The sequence below is a fragment of the Schistocerca nitens genome, chromosome 8, assembly GCF_023898315.1.
Source record: "Schistocerca nitens isolate TAMUIC-IGC-003100 chromosome 8, iqSchNite1.1, whole genome shotgun sequence".
Lineage (NCBI taxonomy): Eukaryota > Metazoa > Arthropoda > Insecta > Orthoptera > Acrididae > Schistocerca > Schistocerca nitens.
Genome location: NC_064621.1, coordinates 75,885,905 through 75,898,891, shown reverse-complemented (window position 1 = coordinate 75,898,891; position 12,987 = coordinate 75,885,905).

The window sequence follows — 12,987 nt, the reverse complement described above, 5'->3', positions numbered from 1 at the left end:
CGCAGCCTTGGGACACTGAAATTCCAGCTGTTTTTGAAATTTGCACGACTTTTTGGACTTGAAACCAATAATTCAGATTCCCACCAAAATTCGAAATTCCCTAAAAAACTAGATGCTTTTGCAACATGAAATTTCATGCTCCACACGTTTGATAACTTGACATTTTTGTATTGAGTAGCCGTTTTTGAGTTACAAGCATTGGTGGCGACTTTTGAGCCAAGTTGGTAAAAATGAACGAACTTTGACAACTGATTCTAGCCAAACGACTGCGCCGATTTTGACATTTAAATAGGTAATTCGATGCAAAACTTAATGCTCTTTTATTTTGGCAATAGTAAATAGTAGGATGCATAGTTTCCGAGTAATAGGCGAAAAACTGAAAAAAGTGCCAAAATTCCTTAGGTTTTTGGCTCACTAAACGTTGGAGGGTTTTGAAAGTCATGAACTTGGATTCTACATGCTCTCAACTATATACAAAAGATAAAAAATACAATCTTACTCATTTTTCGCAAGCAAAGGGCCCTTTTCGTGACGCTGTTACTGGACTAATATGTACCTGTTATGCTGATTAAAATGACAATATACGAAAGTCTGTTCATGGTATCTATAGTTACATTGTTGATGTATGACTGTTATTTTAGAGAGTTTTGAAGATCAATAAAAATTGTAACCTGCAATCACGCTATCTTCTGTGTAACAAAGTACACACAACAAAAAAGTTCTGCATCACTCTGGTTTCCACAACTCCTGAAGATAAACGTTGACTGTGGATATTGTATCACAGACACAGTCCCTTTGACTGTTCAGAGATGTCACAAAACGAGCCCAGAGAACAGCGCGTATTAGACGGGGCCCGACAGCCGATCAGTTCCAGTCATTCCATCAGGATGGAGGTACACTGTTCGTGAGGAACTATCGATGACATGCCTCGCTCAGGCCGTCCAAGGGCTACTTCTGCAGTGGATGACCGCTACCTATGGATTATGGCACGGAGGAGCCCTGACAGCAACGCCACCATGTTGAATAATGCTTTTCGTGGAGTCACAGGACGTCGTGTCACGTCTCCAACTGTGTGCAACAGGCTGCACGATGCACAACTTCACTCCCGATGCCCATGGCGAGGTCCATCTTTGCTACCACGACACCTTGCAGCGCGGTACAGACGGGCCCAACAACGTGCCGAATGGACCACTCAGGATTGCCATCGCGTTCTTTTCACCGATGAATTTCGCCTATGCATTGAACCAGACAATCGTCAGAGACGCCTTCGGAGGCAACCCGGTCATGCTGAACGCCTTAGACGCACTGACCAGCGAGTGCAGCAAGGTGGAGGTTCGCTGCTGTTTTGGGGTGGCATTATGTGGGGCCGACGTACGCCACTGTACGATACTTGAAATCCGTCCTCCGACCGATAGCGCAAACATATCGGCAGCATAGTATAGATTTAAGTGTCAGGAAGTCATTTCTGAAAGTATTTGTATGGAGTGTAGCCATGTATGGAAGTGAAACATGGACGGTAAATAGTTTGGACAAGAAGAGAATAGAAGCTTTCGAAATGTGGTGCTACAGAAGAATGCTGAAGATTAGATGGGTAGATCACATAATTAATGAGGAAGTATTGAATAGGATTGGGGACGAGAGAAGTTTGTGGCACAACTTGACCAGAAGAAGGGATCAGTTGGTAGGACATGTTCTGAGGCATCAAGGGATCACCAATTTAGTATTGGAGGGCATCGTGGAGGGTAAAAATCGTAGAGGGAGACCAAGAGATGAATACACTAAGCAGATTCAGAAGGATGTAGGTTGCAGTAGGTACTGGGAGATGAAGAAGCTTGCACAGGATAGAGTAGCATGGAGAGCTGCATCAAACCAGTCTCAGGACTGAAGACCACAACAACAACAACAACTGGCGAGGCATTCGTCTTCATGGATGACAATTCGCGCCCCATCGTGCACGTCTTGTGAGTGACTTCCTTCAGGGTAATGACATCGTTCGACTAGAGTGGACATTTTTTATTGTATTTTATTGACTATCTTCCTTACACGTAATTTAATAAAATCCTTAAAGTGCCTCGCACATGTCACGGGAAACGTTAGAAACTATCTGACATATAGCAGCTACTGAAATGTGAAATAATCGCCAGAGTGTAAATGCTAGACTTTCTTCAAGTTATGTTGGTTGTTGGTAATTAATGCCCTGCTTTTAAAGTTCCTCTACAGCTGTAATGCAAAGCTAGCGAAAAATGTCAACCGACATCCAGAGAGTGGATATGGGAACACTACAATTACAACTGTGTACGAATACCTTTGGTGCTCAAAACAGCTTCAGTCGTCTCAGAATGGATACATATATGTCCAGTGTGGTTTTTAATGGAATCTTAAGCGACACTTACTACGAAACAATGACAGCTTCAGGCAACGATAACGAAAGTAAATAGGCATCACGCTCTCTCTGTAGTGGACCACAAAGGCCCGACAGTATTGAGGTCTGGTGACTGCAGTAGCCATAGGAGATGGGACGATCCATCCTCGTGGTCACAAATCCAGCCCTGGACGACGTGACCTGTGCGGACAGGGACCCTGTCGTTTTGGAACACATCACCACTGGGAAACAAACCGTGTACCATGAGATGATCAGGCAAAATGATCACATAATCCTTAACAGTATTGCAACGTTGCAGAATAACCGTGGGGCTCATTGAATACCCAGATATGGCTGCTCACATCATCATCTATCCCCCCTTCATGTTTCGCTGCTGGGACGTAAACTCGGGCGGAAGTTGGAAACAGAGTGAAACAAGACACATCCGAACAAGCGACTTTCTTCCATTGCTCCACAATCCAGGTTTTATGGCTTTGGCACCACGTTTTCCTATTACGGGCATTTGCATCATAGATGAGTGGTTTTGGAATTCCAACACGGCCTTCAATTCCCAGCTTATGGAACTCCATTCTCGCCGTTTTGGTGCTGGCAGGATTCATGAGTGCAACATTCGGCTCTACAGGGGCGTTTTCAGCTGCCGTACTCTTATATTTGGTCACAGTCCTCTTCAGTGTCTTAGCCGATCAGGTTTTTTTGGGTCTCCCTGTATGCGGTACAAATCATCGATACGATGCCGTTTGAAAAGTCAAACACTTCGGCTAATTCTCTTAGCTTCAACAAAATGCACTCACAACTCTACAGAACACTATTCTGACCGCGACTGACACTTGTAACGTATTGAGGAAATTGCACAGGTGTCGTTTATGATCAAGTACAACAGCGCAACCTGCAGGATAGGCTGAGATCGGCATTTATGTTCGAGCGTATATTTCTAGCGATTTTTCCATATTTTTGTCTAACACCTGCATGAACAAAAACTTAGACTAATTCTACGGAAAGCTAGAGGTATAATTCAGTGTTAAATGCATTGCCTCCACCCGTTTTACGTTCGCGTACAAAATCAGATACGTAAACTCTTTCTTTCATTACTTCATTTTCCTTACTTAGTCAAAAACAAAGAACTCGGCATGCAAGTAAAACTCTGAATATCAAAGTTTTGGATCGTGGCTCTTACTATACAGGATACAAGTGGTACAACTGCACATCTTTTTATATGCGGTACGTTAATATGTACACACATCAGTGTTTTCTCTCTGCGTCGAACAGTCTTCCTACAAACACGTCACAAACTTTACGACCTAGTCAGTGTTTTCTGCACGGTCGTATCTGCGCCTCTAACAAGGGAACCTCCCCATCGCACCCCCCTCAGATTTAGTTATAAGTTGGCACAGTGGATAGGCCTTGAAAAACTGAACACAGATCAATCGAGAAAACAGGAAGAAGTTGTGTGGAACTATGAAAAAATAAGCAAAATATACCAACTGAGTAGTCCATACGTATGATATACAACAACAAGCCTCACGTGAGCCCAGGAGCGCCGTGGTCCTGTGGTTAGCGTAAACAGCTGCGGACCGAGAGGTCCTTGGTTCAAACCTACCCTTGGGTGAAACGTTTAACTTATTATTTTCAGTTTATGTAACAAACGCTTATATTTTCATCAATTTTTGGGAGTGATTGTCAAATCCACAAGAAAATCTAAATCGGGCAAGGTAGAAGAATCTTTTTAGCCATTCGCCAAGTGTACAAGTTACGTGGGTAGACAACATATTCCTGTCATGTGACACACATGCCGTCATCAGTGTCGTATAGAATATAACAGACGTGTTTTCCTGTGGAGGAATCGGTTGACCTATAACCTTGCGATCAAATGTTTTCGGTTCCCATTGGAGAGGCACGTCCTTTCGTCTACTAATCGCACGGTTTTGCGGTACGGTCGCAAAACACAGACACTAAACTTATTACAGTGAACAGAGACATCAATGAACGAACCGACAGATCATAACTTTGCGAAAATAATGATACTAAAATTTTCAGTCGAGGGAAGACTTGAACCTACGACCTCTCATTTCGCATCTACTCACGCTAACCACGGGACAACGGCGCTCCTTGAGTCCTATACTGATTGATGTTGCATATCTTCGCATGGACTACTCAGTTTGTATATTTTACTAATTTTTTTCATAGTTCCACAGAACTTCTTCCTGTTTTCTCGATTGATCTGTGTTTAGTTTTTCAAGGCCTATCCACTGTGCCAACTTATAACTAAATCTGAGGGGGGTGCGATGGGGAGGTTCCCTTGTAAGTGGACTACGACTGTCGGTATAGACCAACGGTTTTGTGTCAATTTGTTCACACTTCGACAACTGGCATGCTGCCCAGGGTAAAGTAAGTAGTAATGGCTTGCTTGCTCTTGCCACATGTACTTGCAGGTATTTCCCAACCTAAAAACTTAATGTAATAGCTATAATTATTAGTCTTCAGATGATATTAGTCTTCAGATGACCTAATACTGATGTAATGTTGTACAGTACACCGTACTCAGTTGCCAATAGAAATATCTGCGTATGTAAAAACGGTAGCGCTATGTTGGTAGGCTATGCTCATTACGCCGCGTTCTCTTCTGTTCCCTTTAGTGTAAACACTTGTTCACCGCGTGGTCAAACGCTTGCAGCTTCGGAGCAAAGGGAGCTTCAGTATCAATTCCGCAGCAGCCGGTCCATCATCGCTCTCGGCAGTTTGATTTGTTTGTGGCGCCGTACAGCACACTCTCAGCAACTGCTTGACTGCAGAACGAACGGACAGTTCTTAAACAGAGTCCAGCTCAAGCCTGGATTACAAGGTGTCCACTAGCGGAAAATCGTTTACACAAAAACTAATCTTTTTACGTTGGTTTGTGAGTAAAGATAATATTGTGCATAGGAAAGGGTTACCTTTACCAACCGCTCGCATTAAATGGACACGTAGGGAGTGAGGTGTGATCTAGTCAGGTCCGAGGCCTAGCAGTGTTTAGAGGACGGAGAAGGTCGTACTTTCACGCTGAACGGAACTTCTTATCGCGAAATAATATCTCAGTTTTTTCTTCTGGCTAAGATACTGAAGATTTATGACTTCACAAAACGTTGCCACATGTGTCACCGTTGCAGAGTCGGTATCCTCGCAACGTGACAAGTTACCAGGGCGCGACCGGACCTGCTGCTCTGACTGCACCTAAACAATTTGCCAACACTCGATCTACACTCCTGGAAATGGAAAAAAGAACACATTGACACCGGTGTGTCATACCCACTATACTTGCTCCGGACACTGCGAGAGGGCTGTACAAGCAATGATCACACGCACGGCACAGCGGACACACCAGGAACCGCGGTGTTGGCCGTCGAATGGCGCTAGCTGCGCAGCATTTGTGCACCGCCGCCGTCAGTGTCAGCCAGTTTGCCGTGGCATACGGAGCTCCATCGCAGTCTTTAACACTGGTAGCATGCCGCGACAGCGTGGACGTGAACCGTATGTGCAGTTGACGGACTTTGAGCGAGGGCGTATAGTGGGCATGCGGGAGGCCGGGTGGACGTACCGCCGAATTGCTCAACACGTGGGGCGTGAGGTCTCCACAGTACATCGATGTTGTCGCCAGTGGTCGGCGGAAGGTGCACGTGCCCGTCGACCTGGGACCGGACCGCAGCGACGCACGGATGCACGCCAAGACCGTAGGATCCTACGCAGGGCCGTAGAGGACCGCACCGCCACTTCCCAGCAAATTAGGGACACTGTTGCTCCTGGGGTATCGGCGAGGACCATTCGCAACCGTCTCCATGAAGCTGGGCTACGGTCCCGCACACCATTAGGCCGTCTTCCGCTCACGCCCCAACATCGTGCAGCCCGCCTCCAGTGGTGTCGCGACAGGCGTGAATGGAGGGACGAATGGAGACGTGTCGTCTTCAGCGATGAGAGTCGCTTCTGCCTTGGTGCCAATGATGGTCGTATGCGTGTTTGGCGCCGTGCAGGTGAGCGCCACAATCAGGACTGCATACGACCGAGGCACACAGGGCCAACACCCGGCATCATGGTGTGGGGAGCGATCTCCTACACTGGCCGTACACCACTGGTGATCGTCGAGGGGACACTGAATAGTGCACGGTACATCCAAACCGTCATCGAACCCATCGTTCTACCATTCCTAGACCGGCAAGGGAACTTGCTGTTCCAACAGGACAATGCACGTCCGCATGTATCCCGTGCCACCCAACGTGCTCTAGAAGGTGTAAGTCAACTACCCTGGCCAGCAAGATCTCCGGATCTGTCCCCCATTGAGCATGTTTGGGACTGGATGAAGCGTCGTCTCACGCGGTCTGCACGTCCAGGACGAACGCTGGTCCAACTGAGGCGCCAGGTGGAAATGGCATGGCAAGCCGTTCCACAGGACTACATCCAGCATCTCTACGATCGTCTCCATGGGAGAATAGCAGCCTGCATTGCTGCGAAAGGTGGATATACACTGTACTAGTGCCGACATTGTGCATGCTCTGTTGCCTGTGTCTATGTGCCTGTGGTTCTGTCAGTGTGATCATGTGATGTATCTGACCCCAGGAATGTGTCAATATAGTTTCCACTTCCTGGGACAATGAATTCACGGTGTTCTTATTTCAATTTCCAGGAGTGTACAAACTCGATGGAGTTCGGTATGTGTAAGCGTACTGGCGAATGTCGTGGAAGGAGTGAGGACTGCTTTTCTTGCTTGACCCTAATGAATCCAAATGCGGTCGCACAGTGGTTAAGGCACTGAACTCGCATTCGGGAGGTCCAGAATTCGATTCCGTGCCCATAAAGTTTTAGGTTTTCAGTGAGTTTACTAAATCGCTTAAGGTAAATACCGGGACTGTTCGTCTAGAAAAGCACGTGCGATTTATTTTTGCACCACTCCTCCGTCCGCGATTGTGCACGGTCAGTAATGACATCGTCAATGAATGAACCATCTACGAGGGACCTTGAATAGGTAATGCAACACGTATTTTTTTCTTGGCCAGTTTCGGTTGAAGTTCCGATAGGTGGCGGCCTTCAAAGCGGCGTTTGAAACGGATGTGCGTTCCAAGCAGAGAGCAGCCATTAGGTCTGTTTTGGTGGAAAACCAGAGCATCACAGATATTCATAGGCCCTTGCAGAATGTCTGCGCAGACCTGACAGTAAAAAAAAAGCCACGGTGAGCCGTTAGGTGAGGCGTGTGTTATCATCGCAACAAGATTGCCCGAACATATCGGATCTCATGAGTGCCGGACGGTAGCACACAGCTCTCGCTCCTGCAATGTTGGAACGTGCGGACACTCTCATTCGTGGTGACCGACAGATCGCTATCAGACTCCTCGCTCCACAACTGGACGTCTCTGCTGGTAGTGCTGACATACTCCTCCACCAGTTGGATAGAGATGGGGCCCCTCCACGCCCGCACCAACGTGGTGACCAGACCAAAAGTTCTACTGTCACCTCCGTCAACATGTTAGTTATCTAGTAAGTGGATTACAGGATGCTGGGCTGTGATGTTATCCGTGCGTCTGGGTAAGACTACGCTTTAACACGGTCCATCAAGTGATAGATAGTGGACGAAACGCGAATGAGGGTAGCAATTTGAAGAGCAGAGGGACAAAAGTGCCAAGGCTCGTGCCGTGGAAAAAAAACCTCTGCGACAGTGGGATGGGTAGTAAGAGCAGTAGTGGCTCACTAGCTTCGATAGTTCATGCGAAGTTGGATTTGTTGGTATGGGTATCATGCATCATTACCGTGGCAAGCGATGGCGATGTATCCCAGTTGCTGCAGCCGCTACATTCCTGGAACAATCAAGATCGTTATATAGTAGTGGGAGATCGGCCATAGATCATCTCTGTGTGTGTGTGGGGGGGGGGGGGAGGGGAGGGGGTGGAGCTTCTCTGCGTGTAGTGTATGGTACGGCTTCCCTGCGTGGTGCCAGTTATTCGGCAAGTGTATTCCAACTGGATATCCAGTAATTGCGTCTGATTAACAGGTGCTCACCTGTACCGTTGTGTTTGCGTGTACTTGGCCATAGATGTTAGGTCCTTACAAGTATGTCTTTTATGTTTCCATCTATGGTTGTGGTCGTAGTTCCCCAGATTCAGAATAAACGGGTTCTGCGAATATCTGGAGTTTCTGTATAGTCTTTTGGCGAGTTTGTGGATTACCTCCGTGAGAGTCTCAAGTCGATATTCCTGATGAAGGTCCGCGATGCGTGTGTATCGTGTAGCATTGCTTATGATTTTGAGTACTTTGTTTTGTATGAGCTGCAGACGGCGCAGGCGTGTAGGCGGAGCGTATCCCCAGGTTGGTTGTTTGGTTGTTTTGGGGAAGGAGACCAGAAATCGAGGTCATCGGTCTCATCGGATTAAGGAAGGATGGGGAAGGAAGTCGACCGTGCCCTTTGAAAGGAACCATTCCGGCATTTGCCTGAAGCGATTTAGGGAAATCACGGAAAACCTAAATCAGGATTGCCGGAGGCGGGATTGAACAGTCGTCCTCCCGAATGTCGAGTGTCGAACCACTGCGCCACCTCGCTCGGTACCGTATCCCCAGACAGGAGCTGTGTACGTCATCACGGGTCGAATAAGTGTCATGTACATGGACCTCGACACCCTTCTGTTCAGTGTGCTACGCCTGTTGAGCATAGGGTAGAGCTGTTTGAGCCTCGCGCTAGCTCGGTTGGTCATGTGTTGTATGTGGTCCCCCCAGAGTAATTTCCGGTCCAGACAGACACCGAGGTATTTGACTTTCTCACGGAAACGTATTGGGCGTGCATGCAGAGTTATTGGTCTGCAGTATCGATGTTTGCGCAGTTGCTTCGGTCTTCTAGTGAACAGAACGGCTTCGCACTTGTCGACGTTTACTCTAACACGCCATTTCTCCAACCAAGGCTCAGCCACTCTGAGTGTGGTCTGTAAGCGTGACGTAATGTTTGATGGTTTCCAATCTTGCGCGAGGATGGCTGTGTCATCCGCGTAGATTGCCATCGTTGTGTTGTGTGTGGTTGGGAGATCAAAAATGGTGCAAATGGCTCTGAGCACTATGGGACTCAACTGCTGAGGTCATTAGTCCCCTAGAACTTAGAACTAATTAAACCTAACTAACCTAAGGACATCACAAACATCCATGCCCTAGGCAGGATTCGAACCTGCGACCGTAGCGGTCTTGCGGTTCCAGACTGCAGCGCCGTTAACCGCATGGCCACTTCGGCCGGCGTTGGGAGATCGTTTATGTAAAGGTTAAACAGTTGGGGCCCTAGGATGCTTCCCTGGGGTACCCCGCGTGTATATCGTACTCATAGGTGAGTACCCGCTGGTTTCCTATAGAACGAAGAGCAACTAATGACCATCTGTGCGGAAATACTTGCACATTACGAGGCAGTAACTGTTTTCTTTTGTCGAACAACGTTACAGGCGATGAAACGTGGGTCCACCACTTGGAAAGAAAAACAAAACGGTAATCCATAGAGTGGCCCAACCCCAGCTCTTCTCCGAAGAAAAAGTCCAAAGCCACTACCGCAGCCGGTAAACTCATGGCGATGATTATTTGGGATTGTGTTTGATGTCCTCCCTCATGGTGCAACTGTCAACTCTGAAGTGTGCTGTGCTAGCCTAAGAAAACTGAAGAACCGATTTTAGCTTTCTCGTCGTCACAAAAAGATAAACCAAGTTCGCCTTCACCATGACAACGGAAGGCCTCACCCAAGTCCGAATGCCCGAGAGGAGCTCACAAAACTTCATTGGACTGTTCTTCCTCATCCACCCAACAACCCGGATCTCGCACCTTGCGACTTTCCATCTGTCTGGCCCAATGAAGGATTCCTTCGCGGGCAGCAGTACGCGGATGACGGGAAGATTATTGATGCAGCAAGACGTTGACCCTGACGTCGGCCAGTACAGTGCTGCAAAGCGGGCATACAAGCCCTCCCAATAAGGCGGCGTAAGGCTGGCGCATGGAACGGAGATTATGATGAAAACCAAGCTTTCGTAGCCAAAAGAGTGTGGAAATGGAATCCTGAATAAAACCACCCTGCTTTCCGGAAAAAAAAGTGTTGCATTACTGACTGTCCCTCGTACATAGTGTAGATATTGTTCGGAAGAAATATTTAAAAAGCTACCAGGGGGAAGGAAACCACCATTATTGACTTTCTTGTAATTTGGTTAGTTATGAAGATATGGACAGCAGTACGTCTTTTTTAAAAGTGCTCTGTATTTTTTATTCGATAATCCACTTCCTCTTCTCAGTAACTGTTCAGATTGTATCATAGTGTACCATTCACGTAAACATGACGTTATTAACAACGGAACTCAAAACTGACTTTTACTCTCCTGTACCGGCGCGTAGTGCAGGTTCCTGTTGTAACTTAACTAGGACTGTTGACAGTTTTAAAAGTATTGGGGATCAGGTCTATCGATTTTTAAAAAATCATTATACGCCCACTGTACACCGAAAAAGTGTATCGATACATCGATATGTCCGTGGGAAAAACATCGACGGACATGCCTCTAAAAATATCAGCTGCACATTGTATACAGACTGCTGGCTTTAGAGCTGTATATTTAAGTATTGATTCATTGTTAGATGTTCTGTACATCAACAATCTAGCAGCCTACTTCATCTAAATCTACATATATACTCCGCAATCCACCAAACGGTGCGTGGTGGAGGGTACCTCGTACCACAACTAGCATCTTCTCTCCCTGTTCCACTCCCAAACTGAATGAGGGAAGAATGACTGCCTATATGCCTCTGTACGAACCCTAATCTCTTATCTTTATGGTCTTTCCGCGAAATGTAAGTTGGCGGCAGTAAAATTGTATTGCAGTCAGCCTCAAATGCTGGTTCTCTAAATTTCCTCGGTAGCGATTCACGAAAAGCACGCCTCCTTTCCTCCAGAGACTCCCACCCGAGTTCCTGAAGCATTTCTGTAACACCCGCGTGATGATCGAACCTACCAGTAACAATTCTAGCAGCCCGCCTCTGAATTGCTTCTATGTCCTCCCTCAATCCGACCTGATAGGGATCCCAAACGCTCGAGCAGTACTCAAGAATAGGTCGTATTAGTGCTTTATAAGCGGTCTCCTTTTCAGATGAACCACATCTTCCCAAAATTCTACCAACGAACCGAAGACGACTATCCGCCTTCCCCACAACTGCCATTACATGCTTGTCCCACTTCATATCGCTCTGTCCTTAGAGCAAGAATGAAAGGAAAACGATGCACCTTCACGCTTGGCGATAACCACTTTGCTAACAATGGCAACTGCATGTAAGTGGCACAATAAAAGGTGTCCGAAGGGTCCGTCGTTCAGTTTCACCACACATAGGATTTGTCCGTAAACTCCATGTCGAGTTCACTATTTTTTCACTTCGTAAGCGTCAGCGACCTAGCACTTGTAGTGTCAAAATTGCGTGTTGAAGTTAGACGTTACAGTCTCTCTTCGTAGCGCCGAGCGCCGATTACGTAAGCTTTGGCCCTCACACGTCTCCGCCCACTCCAAAGACCATTCTTGCCACATTAATTTTTATTCATCATTTTCGGCGACTGTTTTTGAAGAATGCCGGTGTGAAGCAACAGCACACCAGTCGCGTTAAAAACAATTTTTAACGCAAGCTAGTGTGCCATTACTTCATGTCGGCATTCTTCATTCATTTATTCCATTCACACCGACCTCCGCCCCGCCCCCCACCTCCCTCCCTCCCCCCCCCTTCCACTGTGCACTCGGACTTCTTTTTTGTACCACCTATATGTGTTTCACATAGTCAAAGAGAGAGACTAGACGTGATGAAAGCTCAGAAAGTAGTAAGACTACAATTTCAAATACTTACCGAGAATTGTGGAAAAATATAATATAAAATAAAAATATCGGCACTCGTTATTGCCATGTCGCTATCGATACGTCGGTGTCGTAAGCATCGTACATATATCGATATTATTGGAAAATATATCGATATTATATGAACAGCCCTAAACTTAGCCCGTCCACTTGCTGGAGTTGACAATAAATATGTGATGGAAACTCGAGGAAAATGCACATCGGTCATCCAGTTAAGCGTCTTCAAGTTTCTATTTACATTCTCGCTAGGTGTGTAATATTTCTGTCTTCTCTCGTTGGTTTGCATCGCAATCACACAAAAGTTTTTCAAGAACGTTGATGTACAACGTATGAAAGCAACTCTGTAAAGGATAAGCGTGAACAAATTATGTAAACACATGGTCGGAAGGCGTTTGTGGGTCGCTGCAACTGTTATCATCCCAGTGAATGTCGAACAGATCCAATAATTCGAAACTTCCTGGCAGATTAAAACTGTGTGCCGGACCGAGACTCGAACTCGGGACCTGGGGGATGTTTCCAGAATGAAATTTTCACTCTGCAGCGGAGTGTGCGCTGATTTTGAAACTTCCTGGCACGCTGTGGCTAAGCCATGTCCCCGCAACATCCTTTCTTCCAGTAGTGCTAGTCCTGCAAGGTTCGCAGGAGAGCTTCTGTGAAGTTTGGAAGGTAGGAGACGTGGTACTGGCGGAAGTAAAATTGTGTGGACGGGTCGTGAGTCGTGCTCGGGTAGCTCAACTGGTAATGCAC